The following is a 27,848-nucleotide window of genomic DNA, read 5'->3' as shown; positions in this document are numbered from 1 at the left end:
GGAAGCTGTTCTGTGTAGGAGCTGCTGTCCCTTTCCCTGCAGATCTACACGTAACTTAAGAATGGGGAATGTTTCTTCCCCTCATCTGTCAATGCTCTAGGTGGTCTGGATAGGAATTTGGATTCTGAGTATCTGTCAGGTAAAACAGAGTGATGATAGTTCTTAGAAAAGGCCAAATACGCTTCAATCCTGTTTGGATTTGAGCTGGAGTGAATTCTTTCTTACAGCAGTACGGAGAAGGCAGTGGCAATCTTGTGATATAACTTATTACTGCTCCTTACAACTGACCTCTACCTAGACTCCTGGCCCTCATTATAGCTTTGTAACTAAATCCAGTTACATTTTTCTTTACTACAAAGGCCCTTCTTCTTGTTTGGCCTAAGTTCGCAAATATGCGACTCCACTCAGTTTCGTTCCTCCAAGAGGAATGTGAAATTGACTCTACCTTAGTCATCACTGAATGTCAGGGAGGGTCTGGCCTGAAGCCTTGGACAAAGCTGGCCTCATTCCCTCGTCTTTCCAGATGAGATGGGGAGATTTGAATGAAAGCTGAAAACTTGACATGAGTTTCAAGATCAAAAACTTGATTAATCAAACTGCCTTAAGAAAATAAAAGAAAAAAAGAAACTCAGGAGGAAGTTAAATTGTTAATTGAGAAAAAATTCGGGTTTATGAGTAGTATTTATTTATAGATGAACAGTCACTTTCCTTTTCCTCAAAATCATAAATTAATCATCCTGTGTTTTGAAGGCAAATGATATCATCACATTAAACCAATACGATCATCTTCAGATTGAGTTCTAGATGAAAAGAAACAAAAAAGCAAAACAAACGAAACCAGATTCCCCCCATCTTGCTTCCAGATCCACTTCTTTCCAAGAACGCAAATTTGCAAGAAAATATTTTCTGTATAAGAGACCATTTAATGATAACCACATTAGCTTAACAGGTAGTCAGGATTCTGACACTTTGTCCATAAAATACATAAATGTATAGATAAAAATAGACAAAATCTGTTCTTGAATGTAGCTCTAAACTGTGAATAGATATGGTAGACGTTTCACTCTTGAAGACTGAGACTAAGTAAGACATTCTCTTTTCAGTCATAATTTGCCTATGATTTGCTGTCATTTAACTGAGTCCATATAGCTCTACAAAGGAAAATACTTGCATCAGAGGAAAGTAGGACATTGCAGTCTTTTTTGTTTATTTTTTTAAATATGTTTTTATTGATTCTTTAGAGAGAGGAAGGGAGAGAGATTGAATCATCAATATGAGAGAGAAACATCTATTGGCTGCCTCCTGCACGCCCCCTACTGGGGATTGAGCCCACAAACTGAGCATGTGCTCTGACCAGGAATCGAACCTGGACCTCTTAGTCCACGGGACAATCCTCACTGAGCCACACCGGCCTGGCAGGACATTGCAGTTTTAAAATACAAATTAATATGACACACGTATTCAACTATTTGCTTTGTTGAAAACAAACAAACAAAAAACAGCAAGGATAACAGCAGCAATGAATATATAAATGAACAGAAAATATTTCATTCGGGATTTGAAAGATTTAGTGGTAGGTTAAACAATTAAACTCTTCCAAGGTAGAGAGTAATTTGGTCCAGTGCTGAGGATTTAAAGACTTTGGAAAAAATGTTGCAGTGAAATATGTTTTACAGTCTACCACTTTTTTTCAATCCTTACTGTAACTGAACTCTTTGGATGTTATAATAACCTCCTCATTGACCTTCTTATTTCAATCTTGCTAGCACATCTTTCTTTCTCCAAAGCTAACTGTTAAAAAAAACTCAAATAATCTCACCTCAATTTATTAAAGGCATCTTATCACATATGGACTAAACCTAATACTGTTACTGTGGGCTGCAACCCTGTAAGAAATTGTACCTATTTATCCCTCCAATCTTATTGTTGTATCTCTCTTCATCTGCCTTATACACTACAGGACTGTCAATTTGGTAGATTGATTGTAGCATAAATGACATATAGAATTTTATTAGTTTCAGGTATACTATATATATTGTAAAATGATAACCACAATAAGTCCATTTAATATCCATCATTATGCTTAGATACAAATGTTTTTCCTTGTGATGAGAAGTTTTAGATCTATTTTCTTAGCAACTTTCAAATATGCAATGCAGTATTATTAACTATAGTCATGCTGTACAATACATTATTTATCTTATAACTAGAAGTTTGTATCTTTTGATGCCCTTCATTTACCATACCTCACCCCTCAACCCCAATCATCAGTCTAGTTTGTCGTCTGTATTTATGGCCTATGAGCTAGTTGTTTCGTTTGTTTTAAAATTCTACATATAAGTGAGATCATATGGTATTTGTTCTTTTCTCTCTGCTGACTAATTTCACCTAACAGAATGCCTTCAAGTTTGCTTCATGTTGTTCCAAATATAAAGATTTTCTTCTTTTGTATGGCTGAATAATATTCTCATTTTATATATATACATCACATTTTCTTTCTTTCTATTTTTATCCTCACCCAAGGACATTTTTCCATTTTTTGTTCAGATAGAGTGGGAGGGAGAGAGGAAGAAAGAGAGAGAGAAATATCAACGTGAAAGGGACACATCGAGTGGCTGACACCCACATGACCAACCAGGGTCGGGGACAAACTGCAACCGAGGTACATCCCCTTAGCGGGAACCGAACCTGGGTCTCTCTGGACCACAGGGTGACACTCTAACCACTGAGACAAATCGGCCAGGGCATCTCCATTCACTTTCTATCGCATCATCTTGTTTTATGTTTTTCAAAGATGTAATACTATCTGAAATTTTTGTTTTTTGCATCACAATTTTATGTGATTCCTGGTTCATTGTCAATCTTCTACAACTAGAATGTAAGAATGTAAGCTCTGTGAGGACAGACATCTCTGCTATATGTACCATGCTTCTAACAGTGCGTCACACGTAGCAGGTGCTCAGTACTTGTTGAATAAATGAAACATCAGGATGACTCAGTATTCCTTCCAAAGGCTGCTCTTTACCATAATCATACTCCATTTACTAAGTACCTGCTGAAACATGGATTCTAAAGGGAAACTTGATGCATGTCTGTGCTCTTCAGCTATGATTTTAAATGGATACAACAAATACTGAAAAATACAAATGCATGATTTAAGAGAAGGAAATAAAGTATATACATATCAAAACATCAAGTTGTAAAATTTAATATACAATTTTTATTTGTTAGTTATACCTCAATAAAGATGAGGAGGAGAGAAATGAGATAAATCTTTGTATTAGGGTATAGCAAAAAAGCAACAAAAATTCTCATGGTTATTGACATGCACTAAAGAAGCAAAATTTGCAAAAAGTGCAAGATAATATGTTAAGGTAAAATAGAAAGATTGGGGAGCTGACATGATCCTGAGATCAGGAAATCCTTAAGTGCATGTCCTAGAATATAAGCTAAAGGGTTAGGTACATTTGGGTTAAAAAAAACAAAAAACATTCTAGCATTTAGAATGGAATGAAAGGGTCCTCTCATGAATTATTATATAAAAATGCAAGTTATGGTATTAAAATACCTATATATTTTGAAATTTTGTTATCAATGTGAAATGTTCTATATAAAAATGGGCACATGTTTTTGGTCATTTGTTTACATTTATACTTAATATTAGTTTGTACACTAAGTCTAGTGTAACTAGTTGAACTGATTAAGGCTTTTCTCTGGCATGTGATAGTAATAATGTTTTATTATTTTTAAAAATACGTTTTTATTGATGTTCCAGAGAGAAAAGAAGGGAGCGTGAAGGAAAGAAACATCGATGTGAGAGAGAAACATCCATTGACTGCCTCCTGTATGGCCCCTACTGGAGATTGAACCCTAAATCCTGGCATGTGCCCTGACTGAAAATCGAACCCATGACCACTTGGTGCATGGGACAACACTCAACCAAATGAGCTACACTGGCCAGGGCATAATGCTTTGTTCTTGAATGTGTAATCATTATTACTGCGTGAACAAGTAATGGGTAGAATGTCATAAACGAGACAACACTGGCAGAAGACCAGCTGAGAGTAAGTTGGAATTCATAAGGTCAGAGAGAAGCCATGTAAGAATGGAGCAATAGTCTCTTCTTGAATTATGTTCATCAAGAAAACAGGGGACTCCTATATCATTCTCATTGTCTGCACACAGTGTTAGTGCAAAGTGGAATAAAGTTAATGTCTTCAAGGGAGAGAAATCTGTCATTTTCCCAACTGCAGAACTGCCTCCATAACTCTAACAGGACATCGTACAACTTGAAACATGTGGCCAACAAGTGCTGGCATATTGCTGAAAGTAATCTGATTGAGCAGGCAACTTTCACCTTTCTGATGAAAGTAACCATAACTCCTGCAGTTGATGTAATTTTGTGATTTAGGGGCCCTCAATTACGCTTGGACATCTTACTGCTTTTCCAAAAGCACTATGTAAATTGTGCAATACTGTTTGTTCAGAATTTTTTTTTTTAATTGGACTCAAATTGAATACAGCTTAATGCTCACTTTTTTTTTCTGTCTGCAAATATAGTCATATAGGCTTATGAAGGAAAAAAATAATTTTTGAGGGTTTAGTACTGTGAAATCCCAGCTCACTTTGAGAGGAAGCAGAAGGGTATTTAGTCTGTACGTAATACATTCTTCTGCATTATAAAGATATAGAATTTTATTTCATATCTGGAAAGGCTAATAACCATTTGCAGTAGAAAAATAAAATTACTATCTTTTAAAAAATACATTCTTTCCTATAGTAGAAAAATCTGGTAGAAATGTTTCATTTAAATTATTGGTAAAATATTTTATTTTTAAAGATTTCTGAAAAATTTACTTAAAAATTATTGTGATCTTTAAGATTTTTTTTTTTTTTTTTTAGTTATTTTAAAGAAACAGGGCAAGTAAACTACCTTTTAAAATGCAAGACCTGCAAAACTCATTGACATATGTATACTTATTGCCCTCTTATTTTTGCTGTTCTTATTTTTTCTTTTTTGTTGTTGTTGTTGTTTTTTATCCTCACCCGAGGACATTTTTCCATTTTTTACTCAGATAGAGCAGGAAGGAGAGAGAGGAAGAGAGAGAAACATCGACGTTAAAGGGACACATCGAGTGGCCACCACCCGCACGACCCAACCAGGGCCGGGGACAAACTGCAGCCAAGGTACATGCCCTTAGCGGGAACTGAACTCGGGTCTCTCTGGACCGCAGGCCGACGCTCTAACCGCTGAGCCAAACCGGCCAGGGCTGTTCTTATTTTTTCTTAAAATGTCTATGAAGATACCTATTTAATACCTAGCTATGAAAATATCAAGAAATACTTAAGGGTATATTTTCATCACTTATAATTTTATGAGGTCAGTGGGTGTTTTGCTCTCAAATTTCATTAACAGCTTGTACAATATGAAAAATATCTTTATGTCTTTTAAAAAATTTCATGTGTTATAGCTTTTAAGACCAAGTACCTTGAGGGAACATCCAAGATGAAAGGTGGTGAGATGCTCAGTGGACTGGAAGACGGGACGTGCTGCCAGGTCAAACCTGAGTGGCACGTCCAGACCGTCACTCGGTGGCATTGGAGAGGAAAGGAGATGGGATGTGCAGGATTATGAAAGCTCAGATCCAACTAGGGAGGACAGTTGTTGGAAACTTCAAACTAAAACAAGCTGAAAAATAGTAACAAGTGCTACGAATCCAATGTTGGGCAGCACAGGAATCTGAGTTTGGAATAATGAAGGATCTGGTGGGAGTAGCAGACTGAAGGAGCCTGGGAGAAATTTGAGAGAACATGTTGAACAAAGTGTGCAGGTTTTAACAATTTGCCTTCTTTTCATCATATGATTATAAAAGAGCTGGTAAACTAGTTTTAAAAAAACATACAGCCCTGGCTGGGGTGCTCCGTTGGTTGGAGCGGCATCCCACATGCCAAAATGTGTGCAGGTTCGATTCTGGTCAGGGCACATACCTAGGTTTCCAGTTCTGTCCCCGGTCAGGGCAACCAACTGATGTCTCTCTCTCTCTCAGTAAGGCTCAGTGGTTGAGCATTGACCCATGCACCAGGAGGTTGCTGGTTCGACTCCCGGTCAGGACACATGTCCAGGCTGTGGGCCCAATCCCCAGTGGGGGGCATGCAGGAGGCGGCCAGTTGATGTTCTCTTTCATCAACGTGTCTATCTCTCTCTCTCCCCTTTCCTCTCTCTCTAAAAAAAAAAAAAAAAAAAAAATTCAATAAAGAACAAAATTTTAAAAGAATGTATGTCTTAAAATATCTGCTCTCAAAGTATTACTATCTCTGGAATATATGAATTATCACTTCTGGTTTTAAGTAGACAGGAAAAATACCCAGCAGGAGCTAGCATCATAGAACACAGCCCAGAAGGAACTCTCCTCAATCAGAGAGGGCGGTTCTTTGGGTTCTCCCCTCCTCCCACCCTCCAGCCACTCACCCACCCTTGAGTTGGCTACATTTTCTTAGAACTGGAGGAAAAAGAGCTGGAGATAGAGTAGAGCCTAAGACAGCTCTGAGAGCAAACAGGCAAATCAATGTCAGATACTGTTATTCCTTGTATTAGTTTGTTATTGTTGCTCTAACAAATGACTGCAAACTTAGTGGCTTAAGTCTATTTTATATTCTGGCTGTCAGAGTCTGAAACGGGTCTTACAGGGCTCACATTAACAGGACTACAGAGCTGAGTTCCCCTGGAGGCTTTAAGGAGACTGTATGCCTTTTCCAGCCCTTAGACGTCGTCTCCGTCCTTGTCCATGACTGCATCTCGCTGCCCTCCGATTTCATCCTCACATGCCCTTTAGAACTCTGATTGTCTTCCTCTTATAAGGAATCTCTTGATTGCATTGCCCCCCAACCCGGATAATCCAGGATACTTTCCTGTTTTCAACATCTTTAACCTAATCCCTTCTGTAATATCCCTCTGCTATGTAAGGTACTTGAGTCATAGATTCAGGAAATTAGCCCTTTGTGGGGATGGGGGAGAGTGGTGGGGCATATTCTGCCTACCTTATCCCTTTTCCCAACTTTGTGAGTTTGTTTTGTATTTGCCTATTATTGAGTTATGTCCCATAATAAGAAAATAAGATATTCACAGATTAATATATTTTTGATTTCCTGGTATTTGGAAATATTTGATTTCCAAATATAGTCCACCATTACTTGTTTAGCAGATTTTTTTTACATGTTTTTATTGATTTTTTTTTTTAATAGAGGAAGGGGGAGGAAGAGAAACATCAATATGAGAAACACCAATTGGCTGCCTCCTGCACGCCCCCTACTGGGGATCAAGCCCACAACCCTGGCATATGCCCTGACCAGAAATTGAACCAGAGACCTTTTGTTGTATGGGAGGAGGCTCAACAAACTTAGCCACATTGGTCAGGGCTTGATTAGCAGATTTTAAATGCAGGATCTAAAGGACAAATAAATCATAAATATTTATAGAATAAACTCTCTCATATCAACCTGTGACACATTTTAAGTAGAAGATATGTGCAAAAACCTATGCTGTAATAATGTGTTCATAGTAACCAAGACATTACTAATATATGACACATTAATTATTGAAAACAATTACAGAATACCTTAATAGATTAATTTGCATGGTGATCATTAAGAACAGTACTAAACATGGTTTACACCTTCAATAGAATCTCATCTACTGAAAAACTTGGCTTATGCTAAAGTACATGATTATTTCATATATATTTATTAAATGACAAATAAACATTATCATCAGGCCACTTTCTCTCAAGGGTAGTAATCCCCAAACTCCTTTTATTTAAAACCTATATGAGAGACTTGAAGTTTACGCTATTTTTTTTTTTTTACTTCTTCTCCCAGCATTTTTTTGTTTTGTTTTGTTGTTGTTGTTGTTCTAAACTCTACACTCTTGATTTAAGATATCCAAGGTTAAGACTTATCTTTATGGTTTCAGTGAGTATAGATGAATGCATTTACATCTACAAAGCTAAAGGTAATATTAGGAGTTCTCGTATTTCTTTCCATGAATATTTTAAAGAGCAGATTTACTTTCTTTTCAAGCACAGATTATAAAGTGTCAGGGTGCAGAAAGCGGTCTGTGGAGCAAGCAGAGGTCTGTGTATCCAGGGGAAGTCTTTTTACTCAGGAGATACCAGAAAGCAAAACAGATAGAGACAACAGCCAATTCTGGATGTGAGAAACAAAAGCTACATCATCTGTAACTCAGTTTCCCAACAAAAGACAGGAACAAAGAGTAATACAGCAGTCAGTCACCCACTTGAAACAGCAGTTAAGCTCAAAAAAGGACAGGCAGAAAGATAATTTTACTTAGAAGTGCATTTATCTACAAGCAGCCACGATGTCCTTCTAAAGCTGAATGGGTAAACAAACTATGGTACAGCCACATAATAGAATATTATTCAGTGATAAAAAGAAATGAATTACCAAGTTATGAAAAGTCATGGAGGAAGCTTAAATGCACTTGCGCATAGGAAAATAAGCTGATCTGAAAAGGCTACATACTATATGATTCCAACTATTTGAAATTCTGGAAAAGGCAAAACTATAAGGACAATTAAAAGATCAGTGATGTCAAGAGTTTTGGAAAAGGATGGGAGAAGTGTAGAATGGATAAGTGGATTTTTAGGGCAGCAAAAGTACTCTGTACAATAGTGTCATGGTGGATAAATTGCATTTGTCATAACCCACAGACCTACCACACAAAGAGTGAATCCTAATATAACTGTGGACTTTAGCTAATAATAGTGGATAAACACCGGTTCATCAATTGTAGCAAAAGTGCCACACTAATGCATTATTAAAAATGGGAAACTGTGTGTGTGTGTGGGGGGGGGTAGGAGGGGGGTAGTTTGAAGGGTAATGTGGAAATTTTCTGGAAAAAAAAAGTGCAGAGATCTGGCTTCTTTTTAGTTGGAAATAATGTCATAATCATGGAGTTGACCATTGGACTGACGCAGAGATTCTGGACTCTGCCCATGGAGTTAGTTTCCAGGCTGAGTTTCAGTGGAATATAATCTTGCTGCAAAGAATCATAATAGATCCTGATTTCTTTTCTTTTTTGAATATTACTCTCTTTAATTTTTTGTTATTGCACTTTGAACTCTTTCTTCACAGATCATCTGAAGGGACATCGTTTTTATATCCCTCACTGATCCGTTAAAGCGAAGAGCACATGCCCTGAAACTATGTGAAACTATGGCATGGCGCTTGGCTCTGTGTACTCTACCCTTGAGGCGCTTTGATTACAGTATTTGAAAGACCTTGAATAGCCAGCTTAGCCCAGCTCTGACCACGTTTACCACCTTGTTGTGCCACCTTCTTATGGTAACAATCCTCAGATTACTTAAAATTGTTTTACCTTGGGGACACTTTGGGTTCTCATGAATGCACCTGTGAGTCCTCCGCAGGGAGATGGCGTTTCCGTGGCTGACCGAGGATCCACGTCGCTGGTGGGCAGTGTGGCCAGCTGAGCAGAGAGCTGGGGACTGCGTCAACACCAGGACCGAGTGTTTGTGTGACCCTGTGCCGCTGGGTTAAATATCCTATTAAAAGTTAAACTTTTATATAAAAGTGAAATTTATAGTAAGGGAGTAGTCAACATAAAAATTGGACTCTGAACTTTTTACTCAGTGGGTTTAGTTCTGCAAATAGGACACACATTTTTTCTTAGGAATTAATTTTTGTTGACTTTTTATAGATAATTAATTGCATATTTATATAGGATGGGGCAAACTAGGTTTACAGTGTTAAGGTGGAAAATAATAGAATAATTAATAAATAAGAATATAGGAATAAACTCTGTTTCATATACTCACAACTATAAACCTACTTTTGCCCCATCCTTTATGAAATCAACATTAATAACATTTTAAAAAATCTCTATAAGTATTTATAACTAGTTTTCCAAATTATAAAATGAGTAATACTCAAAATAAAACAGTTTTGAGAAACATATGGTAAAAAATAAATGTTTCTCTCATAAATTCTCAACTGCTTAGTCATATTTCCCAGAGTATTTTCTATGTAATGATGTCTAGTTTATATTTTCAAAATTACCTATGCATATGTAAGCTCATATATATGAGCATGAAATGTGTATTTTAAAACATCTGATGAGTCACACACACTATATAAACATGTTGGCATCATCACATGTAATGTTCCATCAATCGTGTCTATGGGTATGGATGTGTGACGTGCGTGTGCGTGTGTGTGTGTGTGTGTGTGTGATGACTGCAGTTTTGTGGTTCAGGAATATTCTTCTGAGAGAAAAATTCAGAGTTTCTTAATTATTGGAATGTACCTCTAATGATAATCACCTGATACAGCAAATAGCTTTGGCTGGAGTCCTGTAGCCGTATCTTGAGGATAGAGTATAAGTTACAGCACATCATTCAGGTTCAACAATGGATTTCCTGAACCCATGTTAGTCTTGCAAACTTGGCTTTATAACTTCACTGCAGTCTCAGAGTGTTCTGACATGGCACTTCCAATACTTCAAAAGTTTACATCTGGCCGTTGGCCACATCATACAGTCTTCATCTGACGGTCACTGGAAAATATTCAATTAGACGAATGCACAGTGGAATGAGCTCTTCCTACAGGATTCAAACTCAACAAAACATTGCCATGTAATTTCAGTAGGACTAAATTTCTCATAAAGCAATGCCACTCTGAATGTTCAATGAAATTAAATATGCTTTATTTTCTGGCAATAGCCGTATGGTTAGATTATAAACCTCCCCCATTCCAAAGATGTCTTATTTTTATGCCAGAAATCCAGAATTAGAAGGCAGCAAATTGTGGTCATTAAAATCCTCTGGAGAGACCTCAGTAAGTAGAACTATTTGTATTTTTTGGCTTCACCACGGGCAGCTCAATATTACCCAGTAATATACTCAATTTTTTTTCCAAATAGGAAACCCTTTGCATATCTGTATAGTTTGCAGTGGGAAAGCATATGTAAAGACTAGTTCTTGAGTAGACCTTTAAAAGATCTATTAATGCTAGTCAAAGTTTATTCTCTAACAAGGCAAACATGTTAACCATTTACTCTAAAGCCAGTGGCTTTTAATGACCAACAGAACTTTAAAAAAAAAAAAGCCCAGTGCTACCCTATGCAATAAATTAAACACATACACCTTAATGACTAATGATGAGAACTCAGTTTTTCGTAGTACAAATAAAAGCTATATATTAAGAAGGAAAACTCATAAACGATGGAAGTGATGGGCTTGCTTTAGTTTCCTGGGAACAGTTAAATTTAAGGTTGCATTGAGGTTCAGACGTGGAACTGCAGATGGCTGGATGACTGCAGGAAGGGAATGTGCACGGACTGTGAGAAGAAGCTGGTGGTTGGATGGGAGAGTTTGTTTCTCTCCTCCTGCTTTGCTTTTTTACATGTGAGATTCTTTTCTTAATTGTGTCTTTAACTTTTCCAAGCTGCAATTGCATTGCTTGATGTCATTTTACTGTTGAAACTGCCTGCAGAAATGTCATGTGTTAACTCTGCAGATCAGAATAAACGCAAGGAATTGAATGCTCTGTTCTATTAAAAGGTACAAAAGCAAGATATTAATTTACATACTTTTAACACTAATGTGGGATAAATAGGTCAGACTATGTCAGTGTATACATTTGATATGAAGAGCCCATCTTCTTAATTCTGACTTGGCAGAGGTTACTTTTATTTTAATCCTCACCTGAGGATATTTTTTTTTTTTCATTTATCATCAGATAGGGTGGGAGGAAGCGGGAGAGAGAGAGAAGGGGAGAGAAAAACGTTGACATGAGAGGGACACATAGACGGGTTGCCTCCTGCACGAACCAACCAGGGCCAAGGACTAACTGCAACCGAGGAACATGCCCTCGACTGGAATCAAACCTGCGACTCATTGGTCGGTGGGCCGACGCTCCAACCGCTGAGCCAAACCGGCCAGGGCTGAGGTTACTTTGCATGTTGTAAGACACCCCAACATTTAAATACTAAGTGTAGCTACCAGTAAAAATCGGGATGTTGGAAAATTATTCTCCAAAGCTTCTCATACTACTGCACAACTCTCCTTTCTCCTTCACCGAGGACTGTCCGATAGTCGTTCTCCCGACTCTTTGTAAATTGACTTGTTCTACGTATATTCCTTCATCTTTCTGAGGTTATAAAAACACTTTAAATATTGACCAGTTAATTTTATATAATCCATGTTGGAATGCCAGTGCGTGTTGGAAGACTGAAGGAGCTCATCCCCAGAGGCCCATGCCCGTTCTTTATTCTGTGGGAATATATATACATTATATATATATATAATCACTTAATTGTAAGGTGTTAAACAAAGTGTATAAAGTGGAAGTCTTCACAGTGTTTCACTTCTGAGTGATAGCATCTGTTCACAATTTAGTGTCTACCCTTCAAGAATTTTTCTGTATGCAAAAATAGAAATGAAATAATACTATAAATGTTCTCTGTATCTCTTTTCAATTACTCTATTTTGAATAATTTTAATAAAGTAAATCTAAGTTTTTTAACTGCTATGTAGCATTTTCATGTATATAAGCATTATAATTTAATTAGCCAATTTTCTATTAATAGGTATTTAGTCTATTTTTACTTTGTCAACTAACAGCAGCAGTGAAACCAGCAAAACTGCTACAAATGACGCATATCTCTTCATACACTTCTCTGAATATTTATTTAGTTAAAACACCTACAATTGGAATTGCTGAATCAAGGAAATAGATAATGTTAATTGTGTTACCTGTGATCAATTTTCCCTCCAGAAAGTTTCTTCCTGTTTACACTTCCATGTGCAAAATATTTTTCAGTGGTCTTTGGAAGAAGACCTTTTTAGAACTCAGTTGGCTATTTGAGACCAATTAGTCAAAGGAGTTTACCTGGGTAAACATGAAAAGTTGTGCCCTTTCGACTTCTGTAGTCTGTACGGCACACGTGCAGGAGCTTTGCCACGAGAAGAGAGTGTGCTCCAGACAAGAACCTCAGGGGGGTCGTGCTCTGAGAGCTCGGCTGACCTTTGGTTGTACACATGACTAACTATTACCAAGTCCATGTGTGGAGGGTAAAACCCAGCAAAGAAACCTAAGTGTCGGATTTGCCAGAATGACAAGTGCCTGCTATGTTCTTTGACTATTGAATGAATATTACTGATTCAAGCATAAATATGTACAGTGGAGGACGGCATCGTTCAGGAGAATCTTGTTCCCAGAATGTGTTATGTTTACACCAAGAAGTGAAACCCAGAGTGTTCCAATGGTATGAGTTGGAGAATAACAGTCCTTCTGTCTGGACTGTTACTTAGGAATATATTAATACTGAATATTGTGATTTCATTTAAAAAGAAAGGAAGGAAGGAGAGAATATTTTATTATGAAAAAGTGATATCTTTTTCTTCAAGAAAACTAATAAAAATCTTGTTACGTAGGGTACTTAAATTCTATTATTTTTTATAGATGATGAAGGCTGAAAGTTTGCTTTATTAACGGTTTTAAACTTTATGTGCCATTTTGTACAATTTTTCCTGTATGGCATTTAATTATTTTAAAACTACTAAAAAATGTGTTCCATATGAGAGATTCTGTGTTAGTTAAAGTTAAGGATGAGATTTCCGGGTTGTACTTTGGTCATTCCTAGGAACTCACAAATGCCTGGACTGTGAATCCTGCCAAATACCTCTTCCTCAACTTCATGAGGTTCCCACAGGAGCTGCTCAGTTCATTCATTTACTTGTTTGGAATTGACTACTCAATCCTCTCATTCCGATTGCCGGGGGAAAGACTGAGTCAGAGGCTTAGCATAGGCCTGGGGGTCTAAGTGGGAACTCCTACTTTGCCTTATTTCTACAGCTCTTGAACTCTCAAGAGGGCACGGCAGGCCAGACAGAGACGAGCTGCCACATTCTCCCCCACAGCCACCATACTGACATGCAGTTCTGGAGGAAGGGTGGAGCAGGGACCTTGGTCTTTAAGGCACAGTGTTAAAATGAGATCCACAGACTACCCAGGTTCTCATCAATCATACTGACAAAAGTAATGCTTAAATAGTGGATATTATGCCTTGTTAAACATTCATACTGTATGTATCCGGTCCTTTTTTTTGTTTGTTTTCTTTATTAATTTTAGAGAGAAGAAGGGAGAGGGAGAGAGAGATGGAAACATTGATGAGAGAGAACATTGATTGGCCACCTCCTGCATGCCCCCCACTGGGGATTTGGCCTACAACCTGGCATGTGCCCTGACCAGGAATCAAACTAGTGACCTCTTGGTGGACGGGTCGATGCTCAACCACTGAGCCACACCAGCCGGACTGTAGTGGGTCTAATACGTACCTCACATACAGCAACTCATTTAACCCTCACAACAACTCTGCTAGATAAGTACCCAGTAGAAAACTGAGGTCCAGTGATGGCATCTTCCCCAAATCACATTACGAGTTGGGATTTGAATCTAGACAGTCTGGTTTCAGAGCCAATGCTCTTCATCGTTTTGCTGTGTTTTTTCTTCCAGGGAGAATGTGAAGGTAGAGCAGATGAAAAACGATTTGGTATTGCTCAACAGAAGGTGTATTTAATCTGACACGAGGAATAATTTTAATTGTATTTAAAATTGATCGAGTCCTTATCATATACTTGCTACCTTCATTTAATTCTCATAGTAATTATTTGTGGCAGACAGTTATAAATCCTATTTTGAAGATGAAAAAAATCTAAGCAGAGGGAGACTAAAGTAACCTGCCCACAGTCGAAAAGTTGATACTGGGAATCATAGCCATGTTTTCATTCACTAGGCCAGGCTTTTCTGCTAGGCTGTGAGAGGAGGGAAGTATTCTTCTCCAGTATTCCCTGACTTTCTGTTCTTACTTAGCCCATTGGGGTTACTCAGGAGCACGATGGTCATCCACAGGACGGGGCTTTCTTGTGACAGGGCAGAGCCTGGTAGTTTGTAATTTATTTATTTATATTTGAGCCCTGCAATCTTTTAAAGGCAATCCTGGATCCACCTGGTTCTTCTGATTGATACAGGCACACACATACCTAGGAACACACACTTGGGAATATAAAAATAGATATTTCCAAGTTCTCAGATATCTTTTTATTTTTATTTTTATTATTTTTATTTTTTTATTTTTTTGTTACAGATTTTTCTCCTTTTTTACCCCATTGGCACCCCCCTCCCCACCCCACCCCCGCCCCATCTTCGGCTTAGTTGTCCATGTCCATTGGTCGTGCATTCATGCATATAAGTTCTGTGGTTTATCTCTTCCCACCCCCCCACCCCCTCCTCTGAGGGATGTCAGTCTGTGCCCTACTTCCATGTCAGATATCTTGAAATGCATCTTAGTAGGATATTAATTAAAGCAAATTCAAAGACATAGTGTAGCCCTGGCCTATTTGGCTCAGCGGTTGGAGCATCGGCCTGCGGTCTAGAGAGACCCGGGTTCGGTTCCTGCTAAGAGCACGTGCCTCAGTTGCATTTTGTCCCTGGCCCTGGTTGGGTCATGCGGGTGGCAGCCACTCGATGTGTCCCTTTCACGTCGATGTTTCTCTATCTCTCTCCCTCTCTCTCCCTCACACTCTATCTGAACAAAAAAAAACAAAAAACAAAAAAAAGACATAGTGTATATTAGGCCGACGTTTTAATTCTTGTTTCACTAATTCAACCTTTTGAAAAAAAGCAAAAGCTTATAATCCATCTTGCTCCACCAGAAGATCTGAGAGCCCAGAAACAAGTCCAGTTGCACCGTGTGAAAGGAGGCCATTAACGCCATGAATCACACCTCCTTAGTACATTCTCAGAGAGAAATTATACTACCAAATGAAATTTTCTTCCTGATTGGAGAAATGAAATTTCAAAGATGCTAAACCCTGAATTCATCCATACTGATTAACCCTTTTGGCAATAGAGGAATATAATTATATGCTCATATTTGTAGCTCTAGGCTGAGCATTCTTTCACTCCTCAGGGGAAATACTGTAACTCCACACTTTTCCTGTTTTTCACTGTTTCCAAATCCCTATGGGTAAATAAGAAATCAAAACAGATCTGCAAATGCTTCACACTCTAACACTGGATTTATTGTGAGATCTCAGAGCAGAGCTTTTATCTTCTCTTGTGAGTGGTGCATTTTACCTCTGCAGCAGTCAACACTTGAGTGACATTAATTGTCTGGATCCCACACATGACTTGCTCTTGTCTGTATGTTTTTGACACAAATGGTATCCTCCATGTTTTACCATGTGTTATAGCGCCTACTTCTACATTCTAAGGGGGCTCTCTTCTGGTACCTCTCAGAGCTAACTAGAAGGATATTCTCAACACATTAAGGTGCTGTTATCGACATTTCTAAATTTACAGTATGTTCAATGACTCAAAGGATGAAAAAAATTAGATTATTGCTGCTCCACAAAGTTGTGCTTCCCTTCAGAGTCTTATTTTTTCAAGCCATAATGTATTTCATTAGCTATTTTAGAGGAACTTTCTACTTCCTTTACTTCTAAAGCAAAAGTTCCATTTTTCAAAGCTTCCATTTTTTTCATGGTTACCCCCAATCCTCTCAAAAGTTTAAGTTTAAAAAAGTGCAATCTACTTTTTAATTGCACATGTTTCTTTTCTGTTTCTGACAGGAAGAATGCCATATTGCTGGCAGAATTTAAAACTTTTCCTTTTTCTTTGTTTCGGGCGTAGACATTTATTCCCTGCACGCACTCTTCTATATTCTGCTTTGTCAGTTTCTTCAAGAGCCAAGGAGTAGTAGGTCTCTCCAAAACATCTGTTATGTTAAACAAACAAAACAAAATAAAACAAACCACCTGCCCATTATCCTCTTCCTGATTGCAGCATTTTCATACAGGAAATAGACTTCTACGGTAGGCTTTGACAAAGCGTTTCATCTGGCTTCTTTTTAGTGGAGTTGGTCTTTCCCGTGTCTTCCTTCCACCTTCCCTTCACCTTGAAACAGGGCAGAACTGTTTCTCCGTCTATAATCACTCTATCCCTTTGAAACTACAAAGTGGTTGCAGAAGAATTCTTCCCTGATATTTTTAGCTTTTTGTTTTAAAAATATATTTACATCTAACTATGTTGATTCGTTATGAAAAATAAGTTACCCAATTGCTTCAATTATTAACTCTTTTCTGTGCTTTCCATGACAGCCTCGATGTTCTTCACCTTCTCTCCTTTCGCTTCCTTTGTGAATCTTACCATTTTGTTAAATCAACCTGAGACTTAGGCACATTCTCTACGAAAACAATTAGGATGTCTTTATTTCTCTACTCAGCTTTAGAAATTATTATAATTGGATATATCGTTGTTTCTTTTTCATATCTCTCTAGCTTGGCCTCCAAGATATCTAATTGACTCCTAAGAAAATGTCTCTCCATAGGTCAGTTAGTGTGTCTGTCTTCATTTTTCTTACCCTGTCCCATTGTTGCTATTGAAATGTATGACAAATCTTTGTTTTAAAAAAATGTGCCGTATTTTAATCAATATGAAAATAGAAGAGATGTGAAAGACAAGAGATTGTTGGTTTTCCCTGTTCTATGCCAGACCAACGGCTACTTAAATGAGTTATCTAAAACTGATCTGAATGGTGCACGTAATTAAACTGTTTAGTTGTACTGAGGACCGTCTATCTGAGGTCTTACTGCCCACTGGCTTATATCCGAAGCTAAGATGCTAGGGGAGTTTGAACTCCTTTGATTGCTTTCTTCCTTAGAATTGAGTTCAATGATTGTAAATAGAAATTTACCAATATTACCCTCTATATCCTCAAATATTTTACTGAGCACCATTCTACCTGCTTGCCGTCATCGCAACCCTGAGGACTAATTTCCCCTGTGTTATGTTTAAATGGGTGTTGTTTCTTGGCCTTGAACCTCAGGGCCAAGGAGAGGAATCGGTAATTATTGCTGCTTCTTGGCCATCCTTCCTCTAATTCCCTTGTATTAATTTGCTAACATAACAAGTTAGCACAGTCTGAGGGACTTAAACAACAGAAGCTTATTTCTCATAGTTTTGGAGACTAGAAGTCCTAGATCAAAGTTGTTAACAGAGATGTTTCTCCTGAGGCCTCTCTTCTTTGTGTACAGTTGGCCGTCTTTTTCAAAAATCTTCAAATCGTCTTCCTTCTAGGGGGTCTGTGACCTAATAGACTCTACTCATAGGGACAACAGTCAATTGGATTAAGGCCCGCCCTAATGACCCCACTTAACTTTAATTACCTCTTTAAAATTTTATCTTCTAATACAGCCATATTCTGAAAATAGTGGGAATTTTAGCATATGAATTTCAACATGGGGGAGGGGGCAGTTCAGTCCACAACACCTGCCTGCTTATTCTTGCGCTATTGAAAAATCAAGATTCTTCCACTATGTTTCTCTCTTGGTTCTTGAAAATCTCTGACCTGATTATTCTACTTTATTTAACAAAAATGTAGGCATCTTATTTATAAATCTTGCGTTCATTTTAAATAATTTCAGAGCCACATCAATGTTCCACCTTTCAATATTGTTTTATGCAATTTTTTGAATTCCTTAGTTCCTCTCTTCCATGGTCACACTTTGAACCCTGTCATCACCCATAAATTTATCCAAAATCTCTAAATTAAATATGTCACTCTTCTTTGTTCTACATTGCTTATTCTATGACTGCCATTTTAATTCTACCTTGGCATCATAAGAAAACACTTATAACTCATTTTCCCAATATTTTAGGTTTCTTTCTCTTTTATTTTTCTTCTTATCAAAATTAAATTTTATGCATAATAATTTCAGTTTGTACTTTTAAAAATATACGTAGTACCTGTTTCTCTCTCTCTCTCTCTCTCTCTCTCTCTCTCTCTCTCTCTCCCTCTTTCCCTCCCTCTCTTCCTCCCACCCTCCATCTCTTTAAACTATACTTGTATGGCAATTCCTCAGTCATGGATGAACCCAGTTATATCTTGTCTATATCCCAGGACTGAAAGAGAAAGTCCGGTGAGTACAAGTTCTACTATAAATGCATGATACTTACCTCTGCATTGCTTGTCAAACTTACTATATTTCTCTGGCCAATTCATTCATTCAACTCTATAATAAACTTAAAAAAAAATCTTCACAAACTTCAACTTGCTTTATTTCCTGATCCATCTCTGACCTTATCTTCCTCATCACAGAGAAAATAGAAACACTTTTCTCTTTCAGGTCAAACACACACCAATATATTTGGAACACATTGGGTCCAACTTCCTATGAGCTCATTCTTCTTGTAGATTTCAATAGATCCTCAAAAATATGATGCTTCCCACCTTTCTCCAAATGACATTTCCTCCCTTCCAATGTTACTTATTTCAGTGAGTAGTGGTTCTATCTATATAGTACCATAAGCCAGAAATATTGATATTCCCCTTTTTTCTCCTTTCTTGTTAAAATTTTCCTCCTAACCTTTATGGGTTTAATCTTTTAAATATATTTATTTCTCTCCATATTCTTCACTTCATTATCCTGCTGCTAATTACCAATAAATATGTCTCCTATAAGGTCTCTCCTATTTATCTCCTTAACAGCCTCCATTTTTTTACAATGCAACCAGAATAACCTTTTCAAATATATTAATGGGCCTGGCCAGCATGACTCAGTGGTTGAGCATCGACCCATGCACCAAGAGGTCACTGGTTCGATTCCCAGTCAGGGCACATGCCCAGGTTGTGAGCCCAATTCCCAGTGGGGGGCATGCAGGAGGCGGCCAGTTGGTGGTCTCTCTCGTTGATGTTTCTTTCTCTCCCTCTCCCTTCCTCTCTCTCTAAAAATCAATAAAGAAAAAAACAAAACAAAACAAACAAAAAAAAAACAAAACCTCAAATATATTAATGCTTCTACCTTTCCTCCGTTGTTTAAAATTACTTGAAGTTCGCCAGTTTTTCTTAGATTAATGATGATAAATTGAATATAGGACTCAGTGTGGTCTCTCCAGCTGCTTCTTCTTACATCATAATTCCTTTGCATTTCAGTTCTGATTTTCTACATTCTTTTAGCTCATTGTACATGCTAGATCCCTCTTATATTTACACCTTATTTCTCTTCTATTCACCTGTCTTTTTTAAATGGTTATGTCTTATGTATCCCAATAGGTCTGGAACACTAAGAATATTCTCAAGAAATATTTGACGAAAAGAACAACTAAACGAATGCATGAATGTAAAATTGATCAATATCTGAATTTTGGGAGTAGAATTATATATATATATATAATACATATATGTATAATATATATGTATACTATTTAATTTATATATATACATATATAAAATTAAACAATTTTAGGCATGAAAATGATGAGTTCATGTTAATAAATAAGTCTTAACAATGTTAAATTTGAATTGCCATGCAGATTTCTCACTATCAAGTATAATATTCTCTTTCAACCTTAACATAAAATCAATCATTATATCAGATATTTTCTCTTCTGATTTACTCTGCATCAATTACTGCTCTCCATCTTTAGAATAATGGCCTTAGTTCCAGACACTATTCTTTTTCATCTTATTTCCTAAAAGAATCCTCCTCTTGTCTTCCTATTTCTAGTCTTATTTTTCTATTCTATTTTTCCAAATTTTTGATCAGAGTGATCTTATTAAAATACAAAACATATCAAAAAGGGCTTCTGTTGTGAGTGGCACACACCAGGCAGCTTGATTGTCCTACACGCAGAATTGACACCAAGAGATTTCAAAAGCATAACTTTTTGGTATCTGGGTGGCTGCTGATCTTTGGTCCTGGCACCTGAAAAAATAAGATAAAAAATAATAATGAACAAACATATCAAGTTACTTCCCAGTTTATGTATCCTCAGTGATTCCTATTGCCTTCAGGATAAAATCTGAAACCCGTAAATGGCCCCTCCTCTCCATCTTCCCTAGGATCTCTCCCTCGATTCATTGTCTTGTATTGAAACCTCCTGTTTTCTTGTCCTCTCTAGTCTGTTGGATCTTTAGGCTTACTCACCAAGGCCAGCACAGAAACACGACACATCATAGGTGCTCCATACACATTAAAAAAATAAATTAATGATGAATTAATACATTTAAGATGTTTCAAAACAGTATAAAGCATTGTTATGGAGCATTGAGGTTATCTATTTTTTCTTCAGTCTTGTGATAAATGAAGTTAGTTACTCTGTTCTTTGCATAGGAAATTGTGTTGTAGCCTTTACTGGTGGCATGTCCAGGACTGGTGAATTAACATTTATTTTAAATATATATTATTGGTTGCCCCAAAGTTATTCTTTGTCAAACAAAGAGCAATAAGGCATATTCTCTGTGTCCTCAAAATCAAACTAAAATGAATTTTCCTTGACTCTAAATGCCTGATGTTCTAGAAACATGGTTACACATGTTAGTGGAGTTCCTTAGACATAGGAGTTACTCAGTAATTGTGTATTGAGTAAGATTTGAAAACAAATAAATGAACTAAGTGGGCTCTGTCTTAGATTTATATATAAATCATCATATGATTATTTGAAAATTTGAAAAGATTAGTAAAATGTTTTAAATGTGTGCTTATTTTAGATTTTTATATGACTCTTATTTCCTATGTTTCTCATGTGTTATCCACCAGGTAGAATAGGCCACCGACATTTTATAATTCATCGTTTTCCTTTATCTTTTTCGAGATATTTAAACTTAAAGAAGAGGAGATAGTCTTTAGTTGCTAAATCATTTAAAAGTATTGACAAGAATTGTACAATTCTGTTAAAGAATGAAAATAGAATTAGTAGTTATGTATGTGAGAAAGGGCTGCTAGATTTGAAAAACGACACTTCTTTCCTACTTAATAATGTAATGGCATTGTTTTTTCCTGGAAAGAAGCATAGTCATATATAAATTAAAGTCAATTTCCTGCTAGCAGTTCCAACTCAAAATAAAATATAGAGAAATTTATATCCCAAAATATATGCTGACAAATTATTTCAGAAATCATACATTTGGAGTTTATGAGTACTTCTTCTCTGACATAACTTATGTCTGCTGAAGTGACCAGATTGCCCTTAACAATCAGTGTCGGGAATTCAGATCTGTAAAGCTTACCTGATCTCCAACTCTCTTCTTTGTGATGCCATTACCATTTTATTTGAAATCTTGATATTTATTAAACAAATTCCCAATATGTTAAAGTTATATTGTATACAGTTAAATAGTGTTATGGTATAAACCCATCAAGAAATTTGAAAAAGAATACAAATTTGAGAAGGCTGAATTTATATTTATGGACGAATTGAAAATGAATCACATAACTGAATGTACAAATAAAATATACTACTTTGCATTTTGAAGTATCAAAATGTAAAAGGATAATTCCCAAGAAGAAAACAACCACCTGCCATTTTTTAATTTTAAAGATTCATTAATTAAAGGGTTGTAAGGAAAAACAGCAATAATTTATTATTTTTATAGAAAAACATGTTAAAGCTATAAAAATAAGCTCAGGCTGAGTCCAGTTAAGGCAGACTATTTTAATAGGTTGCTAAGAGAGTAATGGATAGTTGGCAATGTGAAAAGGATACCAATGTATTGAACAAACAAAAGTCTGTTAAACATAACAATATATGAAAAGAATAATATTGGACAATAAAGAGTAATATGAAAGACATTTACAACAATTAAATATCGTTTGACAAAAATACAAAATCACCGATGACACAAGGAAACAGTAAAATTACTGCTTTATATTCCACTAGACGATTATTTTTGGTAAAGCAAAAATGACTTGTTCAGAGGTTCTTGCATAAGAAAATACAAACAGATTTCTCAAGCCAGAACAACAGAGGAATGAAGGGGTGAGCTGGGGAATGTTGGAGGATGTAAGGGGGGGATTTGCACCATATGCTCTAATTTGGATTTGGACAGCTTTTTGGATGTCTTTAGTAATAAACAGGATTTCTGCTTTTTGTCTTCATGATGTGGGGTTTACATTTTTTTGGGGGGAAAACCCTACTAGTTTAAGGAAACAAATGAAAGACCTTCTGGTTTGAATATTTATTTTAATGAGAAGAAAACCCATTTGGATGAGAAAGGTGAAGAAAAAGCAAGTTTACACTCCCCTGATGTGCTCTATGATCACGTCTGTCTTACCCAGCTCTAATTTTCTTTGATTTTAACTCTTCTGTATGACCAGACATCTGTGAGTATTTATGCCTTTTTTTGGTTATGTGCTGTGCCATTCTGGCTATCCATCAAATCCTGAACAGACTTCCCAGCAATGTTTTGTACAAGATGTAGAGTAGAATGATAACTGATTAGCATTACGTGATAAATGGACATTCTTCAGCTGAAACTATAAAGTGCAAAACAGCTGAGACAACATATGAGCAGGAAATATAGTGCATAGTCTGTCTCTCGGTTCCTGTTCACACAGCTAATTTTTTACTGCTACAATTCAAAACTATATACAGCTCAGCCACTGTATGTTCTATCCAATGGATATAAAAATTGGGATAATGCTCTTTTGTCTGCACATATTTGGGGAAAGAAACGTTGATGGTATATTACTAGGGTGATATGTTTCTTATTAGAAAATAAAAAAAGGTAATAGCCAAGGCGACAGATTTCAAATTACTGAATTACTGAAGGACATATCTCAACTTGAAGAAATGTGCTAGGACCAAGTCTCATGGTATTTTATTCTCTTAAGTCAGATTCTTTTCTTGATGAATCACTGAAATGAAGAGATATGATTTACAAACCAAAAGCATACAAAGTACATGAGAAAGTGAGACTGGATGGAGACTGAGGTATAATCTCCAACTTTACTTAAAGGTTCTAGCTACTCACCACCAGTTGTTTCTCTGTAGTAATGAGTGGATTAATGCTTCCAAACCTTCCATTTATTCCAAAGATGTTACAAATTCATATTTTTTAAATTAAGCTTCCTAATTAAAAAAAATTATATATTTTTTCTTTTTTTTTTTTTTAGAGAGAGAGAGAGTGAGAGAGAGAAATATCAATGTGAAAGGGACACATTGAGTGGCTGCCACCTGCATGACTCAACCAGGGCCGGGGACAAACTGCAACCGAGGTATGTGCCCTCAGCGGGAAGTGAACCTGGGTCTCTCTGGACTGCAGGCTGACGCTCTAACAGCTGAGCCAAACCAGCCAGGGCTATATATTTTTTCTTTTAAACCCAGTGAGCACTAAGCATCAACTGTCAAAGAGGTTTAACTTATAGGCTGTTGGTTTTTAACCTCTATCTTATTATTATTATTTTTTTTAAAAAAAGCTCACAGTCAGCCTGGCTGATGTGGCTCAGTGGTTGAGCATCGACTCATGCACCAAGAGGTTGCAGTTCGATTCCCAGTCAGGGCACATGCTCAGGTTGTGGGCCAAATCCCCAGTGGGGGCATGTAGGAGGTGGCCAATCAATGTTCTCTCTCATCAGTGTTTCTCTCTCTCTCTCCTTCTCTTGTCCTTTATAAAAAGATCAATAAAGAAAAAAAAAACTTTTTTTTTAATTTAAAAAACCTCACAGTCATATAGTACTAACAGGAGCTGACAATTATATATGTAGTTAAAAACATATACGAAGCAACTATCAAAGTTTAAGTGTAAGTTTTACTCTGCATTATATTTATTACCATCTGTCTTGGTTGATTTATTAAATCATCAATGTATAATAGACTATTAAATCAAGTAGTAGTCGAATACAATAATTTTTCATTAGATAGTACTTTATCAGTTTAGTTGGAAGAATCCTAATAGATTCTCTTATCCAGTTTACTCACTGCATGTATGAAACCAATTAGAGTCAAAAATTAGGTGATAGGCCCAAAGTATTACAGCAAACTAACAATAAGCAATGCCCTACGCCTGGTTGTTTCGCTCACATTTCCTTTCAGTGCCCTTGTTCACGACATCAAGCTTCTTAATGGTCATAATGGGAACAAGGGCTACATTATGACTTACTTAGCACCAATTGTTACATTAAGTTTTTCTGTTTGTAATAATAAAACAAGGGTTAAATTAGGGTTTACTTAGCACCACTGTGAAGAGGAGTTTTCTTGTCTTTTTTTTTCTTTTTCAAATACAAACAAAAGTTTCTTTAGAAAGTCACAGAGGTAGAAGGACTGAGCTACGGGATAGTGGAACATGTGAGCAGCCAGGCTAGGTTGTGTGGACTCAGGGAGTAAGTTATGGTGGCAAAAAAAGGGCCCTTGTAGCTTAGGAGAAAGAAAGCAAAGGTAGGCACCTTGAGGGAAGAAAGGAAGAAGAAAAAGCATGGTGTGTTCAAGAGAGAAAGAAGGGGAGGGGAAGAAAGAGGGAGGGAGAGAGAGAGAGAGAGAGAGAGAGAGAGAGAGAGAGAGAGAAAACTGAATCCTTCCTCATAAGGTCTTTTATCTGTTTCCAAAATCAGGGATTTTAGGGGAGGCCTCAGGGGAGGCTCTCAATGGAATATTCATCAGCTTTCCAGAGTGTGTCCTTTCAGGATCCTGGTCTCTACCAGTTGGTGGGCATCAGGGTAGTAGGTCATTGTCTTAGCAGCTGGTCCTGGTATCAGCCATGGCATCACCCTGCCTGACCTTGCTGCTCTCTGGGCCTGGAGCTGAAACACAACTGAGGCCTAGATGTTATCTCCAGAGCTTAAGGTTTAAGTGGTTGTGCAAGGGCCTGTACGAGAGACCTATGAGGCTATGCGCTGCCCCCTTGTTCCCCCTCTAGGTGTCTACCACATGACTAGCAACAAGCCAGGGAAGTAAAGGTCAGGAGAGGGGAAGAACCTCATGACCAGAGATATGAAAGGTCACGGCTCTAAACCCCATGACCAGTGATATGCTAAGGGAGGAAAGGTCACCCTGGAGACCAGGTCCCATCCTACAATACTTGTGTTCCTTTTGCCCATTCTAGGCACTTGGGCTTTCTGCCCTGGTGACTTTATGTATCTAGCCTAGCCTTAAGCAAATGACCTGAGGCATTGCTAGGGAGCATATTTTTACCCTTATTACTTTGAAGAACTTTAGGTAATTTCATTGCAATGAGATCCTAAGGGTGATAGAATGATTTTTTGGTAAGATAAATACATTTTTAAAAAGTTAGTAAACTGCAATTCTTGTTAACATATTTTAAGTTATTTTTTTCTTAAAAGGTATACAACTAAATTTTCTTTCTTTCTTTCTTTTTTTATTTTATTTGTTTTAATTAATTTATTTTTGTTATAGATGTTTCTCCTTTTCCCCCCACTGATTCTCCCCTCCCCCCTCCCCGCCCTGCCCCCAGCTTTGTTGTCCATGTCCATTGTTCATGCATACATGTATATAAGTTCTGTGGTTTATCTCTCCCCCCCACCCCCTCTGCTGGGGATTGTCAGTCTGTACCCGACTTCCACGTCTCTGGGACTACCCCATTCCTCAGACTGTTAAGTTCATTATATTCCACAATTAAATGAGATTATATGATACTTGTCTTTCTCTGTTTGGCTTGATTTGCTTAGGATAATACTTCCAGGCCCCTCCATGTTGTCTCAAAGGATAAGAGATCTTTCTTTCTTACAGCTGCATAGTGCTCCATTGTATATATGTACCACAGCTTTGGTATCCATTCATCTATTGATGGACATTTGGGCTGTTTCCAGATCTTAGCTATTGAAAATGGTGCTGCTACGAACATGGGGTTACATATATTCTTCCTGATTGGTGTTTCAGGCTTCTTAGGGTATATTCCTAGAAGTGGGATCACTGGGTCAAATGGAAGATCAATTTTTAATTTTTTGAGGTAACACCATTTTGTTTTCCATAGTGGTTGCACCAGTCTGCATTCCCACCAGCAGGGTACTAGAGTCCCCTTTTCTTCACAACCTCGCCAACACATGTTGTTTGATGATTTGTTGATGGCAGCCATTCTGACATGTGTGAGGTGATATCTCGTTGTTTTAATTTGCATCTCTCTGATGATTTGTGTGATATTGAGCATTTCTTCATATGTCTCTTAGCCATTTGTATGTCCTGTTTGGAGAGGTGTCTATTTAGGTCTGCTGCCCATTTTTAATTGGGTTCGTTGTCTTCCTTCTGTGGAGTTCTATGAGCACTCTCTATATATTGGAAATTAACCCCTTATCTGATGTATCATTAGCAATTATGCTCTCCCATACAGTGGGTTGCCTTTCCATTTTGATGATTGTATCTTTTGCTATGCAGAAGCTTTTTAGTTTAATGTAGCCCCATATGTTCATTTTCTCCTTTGTTTCTGTTGCCTTAGGTGATGTATCAATGAAAATTTTGCTGTTGTGATGCCTGTAATTTTTTTGCCTACAGTTTCTTCTGGATTTTTATGGACTCACGGGTCACAGTTAAGTCTCTTACCATTTTGAGTTTATTTTTGTGTATGGTGTAAGTCGATGATCTAGTTTCATTTTTTTTTTTTTTGGCATGTAGCTGTCCGATTTTCCCAACACCATTTATTAAAGAGGCTATCTTTACTACACTGTGTGCTCTTGAGACCTTTGTCAAATACTAACTGAACATATTGTCTTGGGTCCATTTCTGGGTTCTCTGTTCTGTTCTACTGGTTTATATGCCTGTTCTTGTGCCAGTACCAGGCTGTTTATATTATAGTAGCTTTGTAGTATAACCTGAAATCTGGTAATGTGATCCCTCCAACTTTGTTCTTTTTTTTCAAGATAGGTGTGGCTATTTGGGGTCTTTTTTGGTTCCATATGAACTTTTGAAGTATTTGTTCTAGTTCTGTGAAATATGTCATTGGTGTTTTGATGGAAATTGCATTGAATCTATAGATTGCTTTGGTAGTATGGACTTTTTAATGATGTTAATTCTTCCAATCCATG

At 37.1% G+C, this 27,848-nt stretch overlaps 1 non-coding gene across 1 annotated transcript; it reads left to right on the top strand.

Annotated features, from left to right (window-relative positions):
• Positions 1 to 20,671: 20,671 nt before the first annotated feature.
• LOC118622558 lies at positions 20,672 to 20,805 on the top strand. The gene has a single exon (XR_004958088.1). It is a non-coding gene; the product is annotated as a U11 spliceosomal RNA (small nuclear RNA).
• The last annotated feature ends 7,043 nt before the right edge of the window (positions 20,806 to 27,848 follow it).

Source organism: Molossus molossus, unplaced genomic scaffold (genome assembly GCF_014108415.1).
Source record: "Molossus molossus isolate mMolMol1 unplaced genomic scaffold, mMolMol1.p scaffold_m16_p_1, whole genome shotgun sequence".
Lineage (NCBI taxonomy): Eukaryota > Metazoa > Chordata > Mammalia > Chiroptera > Molossidae > Molossus > Molossus molossus.
The sequence above is the reverse complement of the archived record's forward strand: the minus strand, read 5'-3'. Positions and strand labels throughout refer to the sequence as shown.